This window comes from Bidens hawaiensis, unplaced genomic scaffold (assembly GCF_021521415.1).
Source record: "Bidens hawaiensis isolate Kalapana, Puna unplaced genomic scaffold, B.hawaiensis_p1.1 tig00022914_1, whole genome shotgun sequence".
NCBI classification, from domain to species: domain Eukaryota; kingdom Viridiplantae; phylum Streptophyta; class Magnoliopsida; order Asterales; family Asteraceae; genus Bidens; species Bidens hawaiensis.
The window spans coordinates 215,259-232,016 of NW_027493588.1; the positions used below are offsets into that span (position 1 = coordinate 215,259).

Here is a 16,758-nt window from a genome sequence, read left to right on the forward strand (position 1 = left end):
CTGCTGGGACCTACCTCTTCAAAACCCCTAGTATAAATTGCATGGCTGTTGGCCTATTTTGAAAACAAACTGGCAGCGAAACTCAAAGCTTGTGGTTAAGGTATCTCTTTGGTTTTTCGTATCCAAATAAACTGTCTTATGCTTATGTTGATAATTTAATGCATAGCAACTGATTTATATCCTTTTGCAGGCTCATTTCACTGAAACCAACAAGATGGGAGCAGGCGTCGGATGAATGTTAATAGTGGTGAGAAAAACGTCCTTGAACGCGTTCCTACTAAAAAACCTCCATTCGAGATTAGCGATCTTAAGAAAGCAATACCACAGCACTGTTACAAACGTGATCTCGCACGTTCTCTATACTATCTTCTTGCTGACATAGCCATCTGCTTCACATTTTACCAGATTGCATCAAACTACATCCCGCTTCTACCTAAACCCCTTAATTACATAGCATGGCCGCTTTACTGGTTCATCCAAGGTAGTAGTTTTATGGGTATATGGAGCATCGGTCATGATTTGGGTCATCATGCCTTTAGCGAATACGAGTGGCTGGATGATGCAATTGGTTTTGTCATCCACTCCGCATTCCTCACTCCATACTTTTCGTTTAAATACAGTCACCGTAGTCACCATGCTCACACCAATTCAATGGAGTACGACGAGGTTTGGATCCCCAAACGAAAGGCCGATAAGTTGTATTCCGAAGTTCTAAACAACCCACTAGGCAACTTGTTCATGACTGTCGTTAGGTTATGTTTTAGCTTTCCCATGTACTTCACTTTCAATATCCACGGGAGGCCATACGATGGGTTCGTGAGTCATTTCTGGCCACAAAGTCCTATGTTCAATGACAGCGAGAGGAAACTAGTTTGGCTCTCTGACGCTGGAATGGCTGTAGCGATATATGCACTTTACAAGATTGCGGAAGCCACAAGTGCGACATGATTATTTTGTATCTACGGAGGTCCTTTGCTCGTTATGAATGCTCATTTCATCTTTTTCACTTTTCTGCACCATAGCCATCCTTCCCTGGCTCACTTCGACTCGCGAGAGTGGGATTGGCTAAGAGGTGCCATGTCCACAGTTGATAGGGATTACGGGATCTTTAATAGCATTTTTCATGATGTAACATGCTCTCATGTGGTGCATCATATGATCTCAACTATTCCACATTACCATACTGTAGAGGCCACCAAAGCTGTCAAACCCATCATGGGTGACTACTACAAATACGATGATACGCCAATTCTTGAGGCTTTCTGGAGAGAAACAAAGAACTGCATTTATGTTGAACCAAATGAAGGTGCTGAGGATAGTGGCATTTACTGGTTCCGCAAATAGACTTCGTAACTTATCTTTTGCGGACCTCCTTAAGGCAAGAATAAATGTGCCCAAATTTGCACCCCCATGTCTACTTAAAACCAACTCGAGTATCATGATGTAACTTGTAACTAAATTATTAATATATAAATGTGGAATTATACAACTATTCCTTCTTGTTTTCCTCTTCTACGTTTCTGGTTTTACTTTGGTACGTACAACATCTACCTATTAAATCGGTTCGCCGCATGCGTTGAGGGATGTGTCGCATGGATACACCGCCATCCCTCATGCGGGTGATCGGTGAATTTTAGGTGGCGGTTAGCTGTAGAAATCTAATGTGGCACTCGGGTTCGAAACGGTACTTCAAACGACTTGATTTTTGTTAATTGAAATATCAACAAAATTGAAGCACCGTTTCGTCGTTTGGACCACTGTTTCGAGGTAGGTTTTACATCAATTGACTCGTATCCTCATTCTAATAAAAAAACTCTAAAACATAAATTTGTAATTTTGAAAAAACTTAACAACGTTAAATTTTTTATAATGAAGGTCCAATGAAAACAATTAGTGTGAAATTAAGTTGGGACTGGTGATAGTTTTCTAAGTTGTGATTATTATCGACAATAGCAAAAAGATGGGATTGTTAAAATCCAATTTACCTTATAAAAATCATTTTTAACTATTTTTAAATTATTTTATTTTTAAAAACGTTAAGATGAAAAGTTTGTATTATTTAAAAAGTACATTTTTGTTACTTTGTGAAACAATGTTTTTATTTATTTACAATACATTTTGTATTTATTTGAGAAAAACACGGTATTTTAATTATTTTTAAAAATAATTTTTTAATCATTTAGAATAAGTTTTTTTATTAGTTATTTAAAAAAAATTTATTTATTTAAAAAATCATTTTTTCTGTTTATTAAAAAAATATTAACACAAAAAAAAGGTTCCTTTTTATTCATTAAAACTACCTTATAAATAACAATGATTTTTTCTAGAGGGTACATTTAGCATAATTCTTACATAATTGAACAAAATATAAATTTGAAGTAGAGATCTTGCTAAATGCACCTTCGTATAATAAGCACGCCTTTTAATTGATTTGTCAATGAATCTATATCTAAATTTTTTCAAAAAAGTATCTCAATATACATCCAAAGCTTTGGCTGTTTGATGAATAGGAATAGGTATTATAATCTGAAAAAATAAAATAAAAAACCAAATTAAAGCTCACAACCTCTAGTGCAAAAAGCCAGGATCCTGGTCTTCTGGTTGAGGCATATATCTCTTAGTCTTTTACATCCAAAATAATATTAGTAAACAAAAGACTGGTTGTTATAAGCCGCCAATTTGGACGAAAATACCGTAAGTTTCTGAAGCATATGGACGAAAATAAATCGTGTCAAATGAGGGATTCTTTTATAATATCTTCGTGGTTTGTCACATACTGATACTTTACATTTTATGTTTCAAATCACTTGTAAAAAACCCACGTTTTAAATAATTTTGATCTTAATGTTTTAACTGTTTTTTTAAACTAAAATTATATGTTTATTACAAGTTCTCACAAACAACTTTTTTACTCTCTGCGCAAGTATATACATAATACATTTGTTTATAATAATGAAACTTGAATTCTAAATGTTATCTGGAAAGACATATTGAAGATATTTATTCATTATTAGTATTAAACTAGTTTTTAGACACGCACGTTGCAGGAGACTGTTAAACCGAACATAAGATAATGCTTAACGTTAAAACATGCGTATACGTTAAAACGAGGACGAAACGTAAAACAAATGGATCCGTGGGACCGTTAAACCGAACATAAGATCATGTTTAATGTTAAAACACGCGTATACATTAAGATGAGATGGAACGTAAAAAAAAGGATCCAGTTAATTGTACACCATGTCAGTATTTCGGTGAATATACATAGTAACACTTTGGAAGATATCATTCAATTATTTTTTTTATTAATTAATCAAGAACTACTCTACTTTAAAATATAAATATGAGATAATTATGAAGCTGACAATATTCTAATGTCAAATGTCAAATGTCAAATGTCATATTAGAATGTAATAAATATCTAATGCAATTCAATTGTAGTTATTTTTCATGTGAGTTGGTCTTTAGGCTATCCACTATCACAATCCAACCCAACCTTACTATGTATTAAAAACTAACTTATCTCTTTTTCATCTATACAAACCAACCCAATCTAATATTTTACTCACTATCATAACCCAACCTAAACCAATATTTTATTAAATAAAAATGCTTCATTATTTATAAAATTTATATCAAAATGTTCAATATTTTTTATTAATAAAATCATGTCATTGCATTTTTTTAAAAAAGATTACAAGTTGTACTTTTCATGAAAAAACCAAGTTATATAAAAGTTTGGTTGCAAACTTAGGTTGCTGGAACAACCTAGATTGCAACCGATTGTGGACAAAAAAGAATTTCTAATTTGTTAATTAAAATGATTTTTTTTGTCTTTTTGTGCCACCTTGCAACTGATTGTGATAAATGGTCACCATAGTGGATAGCCTTTTAAATCTGACGGTCTATTATTATTGGGCTTGGATGCTAGGTGGGCCTGGAACAACTGATGGGCTTGGGTCTGATTGGGCTTTTAGCAAGATAAAGATTGGACTTATATATACAGACTAGACGTGCACAATTCGGGTTAACCTTGAAAACCCGAACCGGTTCGGAACCGGTTTTTTTCACCCCGGGTACAAAATGACACCGGTTCCAGTCAGGAACCGGTTCGGTTCCCGACCCGAACCGATGCCCAGAAATGCAAACTTTTAGGAACCGGGTAGGGTGGAACCGGAACCGGTTTTTACGTAAAAACCGGTTCCACAGGTTTTTTTGAAATTTAAACATTATAGCCGTTAGGAACCGGTTCCAACGGCTATATAGCCGTTTTTGACCGTTGGAACCGGTTTTTTAACTATAAATAGGTTATCTTCTTTCTATAAATAGTAAGGTTTGTTTGTGTACTTGTTAAACCACTCCCAAAACTATAAAACACACTCCAAACCACAATTAACCTTAAACCGACAACAAATGGCAACCAATGATGACGTTGTTATGGTGATCGAAACAACAAGATGCCCCGATGTTTGGGTTCATTACGATTTGTGTCTCATGACCGACTCACATGAGTTGGCACGTTGCAAATATTGCTCGAAGTTTCTTAAAGCAGCGTCCAACTCGACATTACGAAAACATACGAATAAGTATTGTCGAGAGAAAAGAAGATTGGAAGCTAAAAAAACGGAAGTGGGAGAGTCGTCCGGCTCTACAACCCAAAAATAAGTATTCCCGGATTAAAACGACGGACTTTGTTTTTTATGTTTTAGTTGTTATGTTTAGTATCGTTTATGTTTTAATAATGTTTGTAATAGTTATTTTTTAGATGAATAAAATGTTCGTCGTTATTAAAAAAGTAACAAACAATTAATCATGAGTAACAAAAGTAATTATAATAAAACAAATCAAAACTAAATATTAGTTGAACAAGTTACAAATAATTTTACCAAAACAAATAATTACAACTCTTCTTCGTCTTCATTCTCGTTTTCACCCTCGTCTTCGTTATCGGAAGAAACCCCGTCCTCCGCCTCCTCATCATGAATATGACGCTCTATTGGTATTTCGTCTTCAAAGTTCGCCTTGTGTTGTACACGATCCACCGCATCCAAATGGTCCTTTAGGCAAATGCAAACCTCTAGAGACTCGGGAGTTAGTTTTGTTCTTCGCATAGATAACACCCTCCCACTAAGAGAAAAAACCGATTCGGAAGCAACCGCTGAGGCTTGTACGGCAAGCAAATCACGAGCCATGGCGGATAGAATGGGAAATTCGTTTTGTTTTCCTTTCCACCAAGCCAACAAATCAATATTGCGAATTTCGTCGACCGTTGCGCCCTCAACATAGTTTGCTCCACTATATCGACCAAGTTCGCTACTTGGTGTGTTTCCTCTTTGCCTCTTAGATGCCGATTCACGAATCCCATTCATCAAGTTTATAAGTGGGTCATTGCACGGCCTACCAGTTGTTTTTTTCACAAAAGACGATCTCGTGCTTGGACCATACATTTGAAAATAATGGTCATAAAGGTCTTGAAGGTTTTTGTTGAACTTGTCCTTCGCTTCCGTCGACAACTTCGGGTCAATCTCGTGCATACCTAAGTTGTCGAATATTTCCTCAATCGTTGTTTCAACCCCATTAACATTCCAATAGGGGTTTAATGCGGCGGCACAAGTAAAGACCGGCGGTATGATTTCAAAATATTTTATGAACTTTTCTTTCATCACCGCAACAATATTTTCGAAGAGTTTGTTCTTCTCCGCAAAGCTTTTAAAAACACAAGACATATAGTACAATTCTTGCAAAACCCAACAACTAGTAGGGTAATAGACTCCCGATAATTTTGTTATTGACTTTTTGAACACATCAAGATACTCCAACAAATAACCGACTTGGACCCAAACACTTTCCGGAAACATATCGGCCTCGCGTTCTTCAACAAGATTGTTATGAAAAGCTTGTAAAGTTTGGCGTTGGGCAAAAGCACACTTTAACATATGACAAGTTGAGTTCCAACGGGTTGGAACGTCCCAATTCGGCCCCAAATACTTTCTTTCAACCGACTTGCAATAGTTCTTATATTCAAGATGTCTTCTTTTACCACTTTTGAAGACATCTTGTAACATAAGTCTAAAGTATTTTAAATCATCACAAATGTGTTCATTGTCAAGACCTATTTGGAAACCAAGTTGATGATATGTGCAACACATCGGACATGAAAAAAATCCCCGAAACAAGGTGGTGAATATTTAATGATAAATTTTTCAGCCGCCTTAGTATTGTTTGAAGCGTTGTCAAACGAAATCGAAAATATTTTATTTCTCAAGTTGTAAGTCGTTATAACTTCATCAAGTAATTCAAACAATTTTTCGGCGGTATGTGGGAACGGGAAGTTTATAAAAGCGATGGTGCGTTTCATCAATTGCCATGTCACCGGATCAACCCAATGAGCGGTGACACATATGTATGATTCGGGCAACCCGTGTGGTGCCGACCAAATATCGGTAGTTAAACTAACCATGGCTTCTAAAGAATGAAAAGACTCGATTAACTCTTTTTTAGCACACTCCCACAACCTGATACAATGACGTCTTAAGGTAGTACGACTTACATGTGTGTATCTCGGTTGTAGAGTTTCGCGAATCAACGACGTCAACTCCGGGTCATCAAAGTGGTTAAACGGCAAACCTCGTTGAATAACGAACTTTGCCATTCTATCTTGAACTTGAGTCGTGTTGTAACGAAATAGTGTACCATCTTTACCCAAGTCAATTTGATCGGTCGCGCCAATCCCTTTCAACGCCTTGCAATATGGCTTCTCGATGTGTTTTCTCAAAGTAGAGTTGGAATCGTGCTTTAATATTGAACCACATAGTTTGCAACGAGCCTTTTGATAACCTTCGTCATCCACAATCAAATCCCAATTCTTCCATATGTCTTGGTTGCGGTTATGGTTGACTACCGTAACAACCCTTGGGTCCTCCGTAACAGGAACGGGGGCAACAAAAACACTCTTCTTAGCCTTGTTGTTAGTTTTTTTGATGGGTGCCATAATAATATTTAGTTGGATGGTCGGGTAAAGGAACGGGTTTGCTAAAGGAGTAGTATTGTAGTTTGTTTTTGAGTTTGGTGGTGAAACAAGTAATGGAAACAAGTTATATATAGGTTTGGCCCAAAAACCGGTTCCAACGGATCTATTGTCTCAAAAACCGGTTCCAACGGCTATATTACCGTTGGAACCGGTTCCAACGGCTAATTGGTGTCTAAAAAAACCGGTTCCAACGGCTATATTACCGTTGGAACCGGTTCCAACGGCTAGTTTGACTTTTGTTTGACCCTTCAAAAAAACCCGTCGAAACCGGTTATTCCGGGTACGAACCAAACCGGTTCCAATTAAGAACCGGGTAGGAACCGGGTTGGAACTGGTACCGACATACAAATAGGAGAACCGGGTACGATTTTCGGGTACAAAAATACCCAAACCGGGTATTGTTCCAACCGGGTTGGAAATGGAACCGGTTCCGGTTCGGTTCCACCAGTTAGGTTCCGGAACCGGTTTTTTTGTGCACGTCTAATACAGACGGTCATAGAGATATCTTTTAATTAATAAAAAAAACACAATTCAGTTTTCTCTCTATTTGTTCATATTGTTGAGAAGTTGTTAGACCTAGGGTTTGAGTTCGTTTTTCTCATTGTTCAGAATCTTTCCCGTTGGATCGTTGTGTTCATAAGAATCAAATCACCGTGTTAATGATTTGATTAGAGTTTTTGTACTCTTCAGAACTTTGTATTGATTTATGTTATTGAGTAATAAAATTGGAGTATTTCTGTTGCTTGATAATCATTTTGACAAGGCATCCTAGCTTCCTTTAAGCCTTTAAATATAGCGTTAAGCTACAAACCCTTTGTTTGATTCCTACGTATAAATGAATAGTTTCAACCTTGACATAAATTTGAAATAGAAGTCATGATGAACGATTTACGCTATTATTTCTGTAAAGAGGTATCATACAATAGACTCACAATTTCTGGTGCTACATTAATTCAACATCAAAGCTATTAAATAGTAATACAAAAGATAACTGACCCCACTAACTCACAACATCTACCACTAGTCTTCATGTTCTCCTACAAACTAGATCAACACAAAGACTCGTTCAAATTCATAATTGTAACATCTCGAAAATACCCCATTCAAGTATTGGGCTAAAAAGTGACAATTCTGAAACTTAAAGGGATTAAAATGAAAAATTTGGGTTTCCAAACCCATCGCGCTACGCGATGGGTGGACAGATTTGATCATCGCGCTACGCGATGCCATTCCCTAGAAATTCTGAAAAAGGGGGGTGCCGCGCTACGCGATGGTCCAAGATCAAAAGGGCATCGCGCTACGCGATGACCCCATTAAGCAACCAGGGACACGTGGCCAACCACGTGGCAGCCTCTCATGGATTGCGGCGTCACGCTACGCGATGGTCGTAGGGAAAGCCCCATCGCGCTACGCGATGGTGGCCAAAACTCGCCTATAAAAGGGCAGCTACGGGTTCAACCCATTTCATCCTATTTTCACATTCACAAACACACACTTAGTGTTGGGAAGCGTGCTAGCTTTGCCGAGAAGTTCCGAGGTCCGTTTTCTTGAAGTTTGTGCGAGAATCGGAGTTCTGACGCGTCGTAGATCAGTTAAACGAATAGGAAACAAGGTTCTACCAAACAAGGCGTCATTCTGTATTAGTATTAACATTCCCGAGTACTTGTTAAGGTAGGGGTTCTGCCTAAATATTATTTTATTATTATATGGCTTAGACCATAGTCAGGGGTATAGCCCAAAAACCTTGATCATGATTATGTTTATAATAATAAACATAAGCTTTTTATATACAAGCAGATATAGTAGTTTCTTCACAACTAAGAAACGTAAGATTTTACGAAGAAACCTATCAATAGATATTTCTTTATGAAGAAGAAACTTAACACATGATTTGCAAACAAATGAAAAGACTACAGGTTTAAATATATTATTCAAACAAATGATCAGTCAAGGTTTATAGCTATCAAAACCAGACTAAAGGTCTGTAGCTGGATCAAGAGACGATCCGGGTATTTATATAAACTTATTTTATTATAGATCAATCATCATTCACAAGGGTTTTCAAACGAGATCACCACATCATTCAAAAAAGACAATCACAATCACAGGTGAATACGTTAAACCTTTTTTAGTCAATCAGATAAACGGGTTGTTTATCTTAAACAGTCAGTCAAACATGAGATTACGTGATCTCTAATTTTTTTAAAAGGGATTACGTGATCCCTAAGTCACAAGGTAGATAATAAAAGCAACTCAGACCGAGTACACATGTGTCTCGATCCAAACATATCTGTTAACCTATCAATCAAGGCTACGTGGCCGCACGCTAACAAACATAACGAAAGTTCTCCAAGGAGGCATCAGTTCTTGGAGAACCATAATTGTGTGTTGATGTGCTAAAAGTGGTTTAATAATTATTAACTAAATTAACTAAAAATAAACACTAAGTAATACTCTAGACTCTCTAAAACTCAACTAAACTACTAACCGGCAAGTGAACCGATCGACTCTAGCAAAGCTAAGTAAGTCCGGATATCGAACCCACGAGACTCTTTAAATTACGTTTATTAGCTAATTAGACTCGACTATAAACACGACTTATTAATTATATTTGTTTTGGGGTTTTTATTTAAAATACTAATTTAATACTATAATTAAAAACTAATTAAGAAAACAAGTAATATAAATGAAAACAAAGTCTATTGTGAAAATAAGATGATGATGAGAAAACTACCTAATTAATTATGATCTAGTTCCTTTATACGAAATCCTACCTTACAGCGCGAAAATCAAAGGCAATTCAAAATATTTAATTGACTTAATAGGCAATAATAAATAATCAACCCTAGACGGACTCCTTACGAAGAACTAAATCTAGCAAGATTAAATAATAAAGATCTATCAATAACCTAGCACTTTACAAATTTTAGGTTAGCAGCACACCTAGGTTTATTTGACAATATTATTCCTATGATCTTATCATGAAATCAACAATAAAATAATCAAGAACACAAAGTAATTGACCTAATAGAAACCAATCATGACAAACAATAATCAAGGAAAGCTATGAAATAAAACTCATCAAACAATCATAAGCATTCATACGCATCAATTTAATATAAATAAATCTTTTACTAAATCATAAAAACCATAACAATAAATAATCCCAAGTTAAATCAAAACATCAAAGTAGGTTCATCATAACCTAGGTAGTCTAAGGGTTTAGCCAACAATCATACTCAAGAACAAAACAAAGTAAATATGTTCAAATAATAAATTCATGACGAAAATATTAAATTCAAACCGAATAATAATGATGTTTGGGTGAGTAGGTGCTGAACCCGGATGCTAACTGCTCGAACCAAAGGCTTTCTCTGTCTATTTCTTGAGGCTTCGAAACTCCTCCTCCAACCTTCTGTTCTCCGTTTGCTTCATCCCTTTTAGTTCACGGCTGCCTTTCAAAATATGGTTCAAATTTGGGATTTGGTCCATTGGTAGCCCACCTATTTTCCCACTCGTCAAAATCGCTGGCCCAAAAAATGTAATGTTCGTTTCAATGCCCAATAGCTATAACTCCAACTAAACAAGAAATAATAATTTGTTACAACTTATTCTTTTATTCCTTTACTTGTCTGTAACTTCACTCTTGAAAGTTTATTTAATCACTAAATGCACATTAATAATTATTGAATTGTTTTGAACGTGAATTTGCATACCTACTACTACTACTACTATTATTATTATTATTATTCGACTATCACTCGTTGGTCTCAAGTTTAGTTAAATAAATTCATGTTAGCACATTGTCTCTTAAACCCTTTAAAATCCATATATAAACCAACTATGAGTAATATTAAATAAAACCAACTCAAAACTAATTCACAGTGTAGGAAATACTTATCTAATAATATGTTTACTTTAGGCCACATCATGTGTGTATGGCAGTGGTACAAGTTCCCAGAAATAAGAGACATTTCTGCTTAGTTAGTTACAAAACTATCTTGTCAGTCAAATGTTTTCAGAATCAACGATTCACCAGCATATCGCTGACGTATTTTTCCCCTCATTACAGGAAAACAAGTATAGCACATATAGCAAGGAAATAGAGTCAATCTTGAAGATAGAAGCTCGCAGATGGAAATGGCTCAATTTTAAATAAATATAATAATGTAAACAAAGGTCTGTAAAACAAAATATTTGAATATTTATTTTCCAAAAGATTTTTACAATAAATTAATATTTCATTTTTACAAAAGACTTTCGCTAATAACTCGCAACTCTGATATATTTTCAAAACAGGTACCAACTAACGGGCGTCGCACCCAGGCCCTGAGTCGGGGTGTGACAGGTAGGTATCAGAGCTATCGTTTTTAGCGAATTAGGTATTGAGTATGCCTAGGGTTTGAGCAGAAATAAAATTATGCTGAAAATATTAATATTCAATTAAGAATATTAATTGATATAGTCATTGAATGATTAAACATAAGACTCAATCTTACCATACCGATACTGATAGGTACTTGATTAAAAGTATTTACATACAATCGTTGAATAATAAACTGTTAGGGATAAGATAGGAACACGACCCTATTTCCAATCTAACATCATACAGATGTCTGACCGTCAATCCAGCCAAGGATCATATCAACCTCCCTCAGGTAAGGGAAAAGGGTGTATAGGAACCGCTTTACTCCCAATCCCAATATCTAGTAGTGAAGACTCGTATCAGACCTCAATGGAAGAAAATTCAGATTCCTTCGATTCCAACATCCCACTAGCCCATATCATTCAGAGACAAGGTGTGCAAGGAACAAGATCAAGTGGATCAAGTAGATCCCAGAAATCAATAAAGTCAAAGGGAAAAGGAATAATGACTGATTTGGAAGAAAATCCTCAGGGGCAGGAATATTTTAGCTACCCAACAAATCAGGATCCATACTTTGCTCATCCTCACAATGAAGGCTGGAGCACAGATTATGAAGGACTGTACATCAGAGATGATTCAACATGTTATGGAGTCGATGTTACAAAAATAGGCGAAGAAATGCTCAACGATATAGAAATGGAAGAAGAGAAGGAGAAATAAAGAGAAAGAGGAAAAGAAAAGAAGACCACTGACAGTATCAAGATCAAGAAATTGATTATCCGCTGGAAGAAATAGATAATAAGAAAAGTAGTAGCTATAAACAAGTGTAGCTATAATAATCTTATGCACTCTTGTAACTACAATAAGATGAATAAAAGATATGTTTTAATTTCCCCGAATATTGAACTTGTCTTTAAAATTTTATTGTAGTATATCAAGAAAAGAAAGCACAAATTCATCGAGTAATATCTTTGATATAATTGGAAGTAAAAGAAGATCCATCAATAAAGGAAAAGTCCAGGTGAACAAATTTCAATGGATAAATTGCTCTAAGTCAACAAGAGATGAAGTATTTTAATAGGAAAAAGACCTAGAAAGAGAATTAAGAGAAATTCTCAAGGTCTGCTGATTCAAGAACAAATATAATCAGAAAATCACAAAGTGGTGATGAGATACATGAATTTGTCATTCACACGATTACCTTAACATCATCCTTCAATCAAAGTAAAAGCATTGGGATTGTGCCTTATGTGATATAGATAATATCAAGAAAGAGATATTGGAGATAAAAAAAAGAATAAAAGGAAGAGTCAACAAGAGATCTTCTATAAATCCTCTCGAAATACGACAAAATCATTAAACTTAGAATAAATAGATATTTCATACTTATATTGTATCATGCAGTTATTTGCGAACATGTATTATCAATAATATATTTCTTTCATACTAAATAAATTATGTTCATAGAAATGTCAAATCAAATCAATCAAGAGAACAATGATGAAGTTTCAAATCAAAGAATCAACAAAGTATCCGAACATGCCCAGGAGATTCCTGAGCAACTTATGGTCAAAGTACAAGAAATGATTAATAATGCAATCACTTCTCTCGTCGATGCAATGAAAGGAGGATCACATAAAAGTAAATCTTTGCATTCAAACAAAACTGTTAGACCTCATCCATACCGAAATCCTGCTGACCATGAAGAAAGCGTTCATAGTTCTAGCGCTGATAACAGTCTCAATCGTGATTTTAAGAAAAAGTTAGTAATCCAAGGTTGTAATTTCAAGAATTTCCAAGTTTATGAACCAAAAGAGTTCTATGGCGATCAAGGTGCCATATCAGCATTACGATGGCTTGAGGAGCTCGAGTCTATTGTTATCATAAGTCAATGTACTGAGATTCAAAAGATTCAGTATGCGTCTCAACTATTCAAGGGTGAAGCTCTAGAATGGTGGAATGACCTAATCATGACAAAGGGTAGAGAAATCTTGTACCAAATGGTATGGGAAGCATTCAAAGAACTTGTAATACGAAGGTTCTGTCCCATGCATGAAAGAGATCTTATTCAAACCAAGTTTTTGAATCACAAAGTGGAAGGCACAAATCTCAGAGAATACAATACTAAGTTTCATGAGTATTGTAGGCTGGTACCACACATGGTAACGCCTGAATATAACAAGGTGACTCGATAAATCTGGGGACTGCCTTGAGAGATTAGAGACATGGTGAGATCCAATTAGGGTTGTCATAACATGTCGGACACGACACGATAAGACACGATGACCTGTTGTGCTAAACACGAACACGACACGATAACTAATTGTGTCATTTTTTTCAAACACGAACCTGTTTAGTAGCAGGTTAACCTGTTAAGACCTGTTAAAAGACCTGATTAAAGACACGATGAATAATACATATGTAACGAAACCCAAATATTCAAAACGAGCATAAAGTCTTAATTAATAGATAATCCATAAAAAACCACAAATCCATAACATACTTGAAACAAAAAACGACAAATTCATAACATACTTGAAACAAAAAACTATATAAGCAAGCATAACATCCATAAAAAAACATAATATCGGGTTATGGCGGGCATCAATGAAATGTCGTTTGTAAGTATGACTTTAGGTTTAAGACTTTAGGAGTGTATATATATTTATTTTTTAAAATAAAAATCTACACAGGTTACTAACAGGTTGACAGGTCATAAACCTGTTAGGACATGAATTTAAACAGGTCGACCTGTTTAAGACACGAAACCTGTTAAGCTCAAACCCAAACCTGTTAAAACCCATGTCGTGTCGTGTTAATAGGTCCGTGTCATAAATTGACAGCCCTAGATCCAATCTACCTCAAACTGTTAACTCAGCCATGGAATTGGCTGGTTATCTCATGAATGGACTTATCAGAAATCAAGAAGAAGATAAAAATGAAAAGCGGAAGGAAAAAGAAAATGAGGTAAGGAGAATGAATAAAGAAAAGGAAGATGGATCATTTAAATTCACAAGACCAATCTACTCAAACTGTGGAAGGAGACACCATGGGAGATGTTTGAGATCAAATAACATTCCCAAAACCAATCCATTTGTCACATGCACCTTCTGCAAGAAAATTGGTCATTCAGAAGATGATTGCAGAAGAAAGACAGTTGTGTATTTTAATTGTGGAGAAAATGGGCATTTTAGCACGGAATGTACAAAGAAGACAAACAATACAAGTGGAAGCGGAGCTAAGAAAGGAAACACCAGAATAAATATGTTGAACATGCAAGAAGCATCTGGCGATCAAGAATAGAAGTAGATAAGAGTATGCGGAATGAATGTGCAAGATTCTAAGGCATTAGAAATAACTAATAGTTAAGTTAGCTCTTATAAACTGCTTGTACACTCATTTTGAACGAGAAGTTTTGTAACCGTAATAGGGTCTTTAAATCCCTAATGTAAATAAAGGAAGATATTAGTATATAGATTGTGTCTTTGCACAAGAATGCTTATATTCATTAAAAAGACCGTTTTATTCAAGGAATATAAAGACTATATGGTTAATATAGTCCATCATCTATAGATAGATGAAGTAAAGAAAAGGATGCATTAAATGGAATAAAAGGAGTATGTCCTAATCAAAGAAAAAAAATCGGTTGTATGCACATAGGAAGTTCAAAGAAAATCGGTTATACGAACATTGAAAAAGCTCAAGAAGATAACCGATGGATATAAACGGAAGAAATCCGTTAAGATCATAAAGTAAAGGACAACACGAGACAAGTGGTGGTATCTTATATGAATAAGTTGAAAAGATTCAATAGACTGAATCCAAAAGGCATTCTGGTTAACATCAGTAAATGTTTAGAATTCAAAAGGTAAGATAAATAATTAAACACAACTGGCCACTGTGTTTAGCAATTTACAATTACTTATGATATTATGAACCATTGCCTGATAATATCAATTATGATGCAACGATTCAAAGGTTCCAACTACTCATCAACTCAGAATTAAATATGAAAATCAGATTAGAGAGAATCTAATCATCCGAACCTAAGTCATCGAATCTCGAGGAAGAGATTCATTCTAAGGTGGGGAGGATGTAACATCTCGAAAATACCCCATTCAAGTATTGGGCTAAAAAGTGACAATTATGAAACTTAAAGAGGTTAAAATGAAAAACTTGGGTTTCCAGACCCATCGCGCTACGGGATGGGTGGACACATTTGATCATCGCGTTACGCGATGTCATTCCCTAGAAATTCTGAAAAAGGGGGCGCCGCGCTACGCGATGGTCCATGATCAAAAGGGCATCGCGCTACGCGATGACCCCATTAAGCAACCAGGGACACGTGGCCAACCACGTGGCAGCCTCTCATGGATTGCGGCATCGCGCTACGTGATGGTGGCCAAAACTCGCCTATAAAAGGGCGGCTACGGGTTCAACCCATTTCATCCTATTTTCACATTCACAAACACACACTTAGTGTTGGGAAGCGTGCTAGCTTTGCCGAGAAGTTCCGAGGTCCGTTTTCTTGAAGTTCGTGCGAGAATCGAAGTTCTGACGTGTCGTAGATCAGTTAAACGAATAGGAAACAAGGTTCTGCCAATCAAGCCATCATTCTGTATTAGTATTAACATTCCCGAGTACTTGTTAAAGTAGGGGTTCTGCCTAAATATTATTTTATTATTATATGGCTTAAACCATAGTCAGGGGTATAGCCCAAAAACCTTGATCATGATTATGTTTATAATAAGAAACATAAGCTTTTTATATACAACTAAGAAACGTAAGATTTTACATACCAGGGTTATAGTCAATTCAATGTTTCTTCTTGACGAAGAAACCTATCAATAGATATTTCTTTATGAAGAAGAAACTTAACACATGATTTGTAAACATATGAAAAGACTACAGGTATAAATATATTATTCAAACAAACGATCAGTCAAGGTTTATAGCTATCAAAACCAGACTAAAGGTCAGTAGCTGTATCAAGAGACAATCCGGGTATTTATATAAACTTATTTTATTATAGATCAATCATCATTCATTCACAAAGGTTTTCAAACGAGATCACCACATTATACAGAAAAGACAATCACAATCACAGGTGAATACATTAAACCTTTTTCAGTCAGTCAGATAAACGGTTTGTTTATCTTAAACAGTCAGTCAAACATGAGATTACGTGATCTCTAATTTTTTTAAGGGATTACGTGATCCCTAAGTCACAAGGTAGATAATAAAAGCAACTCAGACCGAGTACACATGTGTCTGGATCCAAACATATCGGTTAACCTAACAATCAAGGCTACGTGGCCGCAGGCTAACAGACATAACGAAAGTTCTCCAAGGAGGCATTAGT

General features: G+C 35.7%; 1 pseudogene; it reads left to right on the top strand.

Moving 5' to 3' along the window:
* Nucleotides 1–214: 214 nt before the first annotated feature.
* Nucleotides 215–1,344, top strand: LOC143566578 (delta(12)-fatty-acid desaturase-like; annotated as a pseudogene).
* Nucleotides 1,345–16,758: the final 15,414 nt, after the last annotated feature.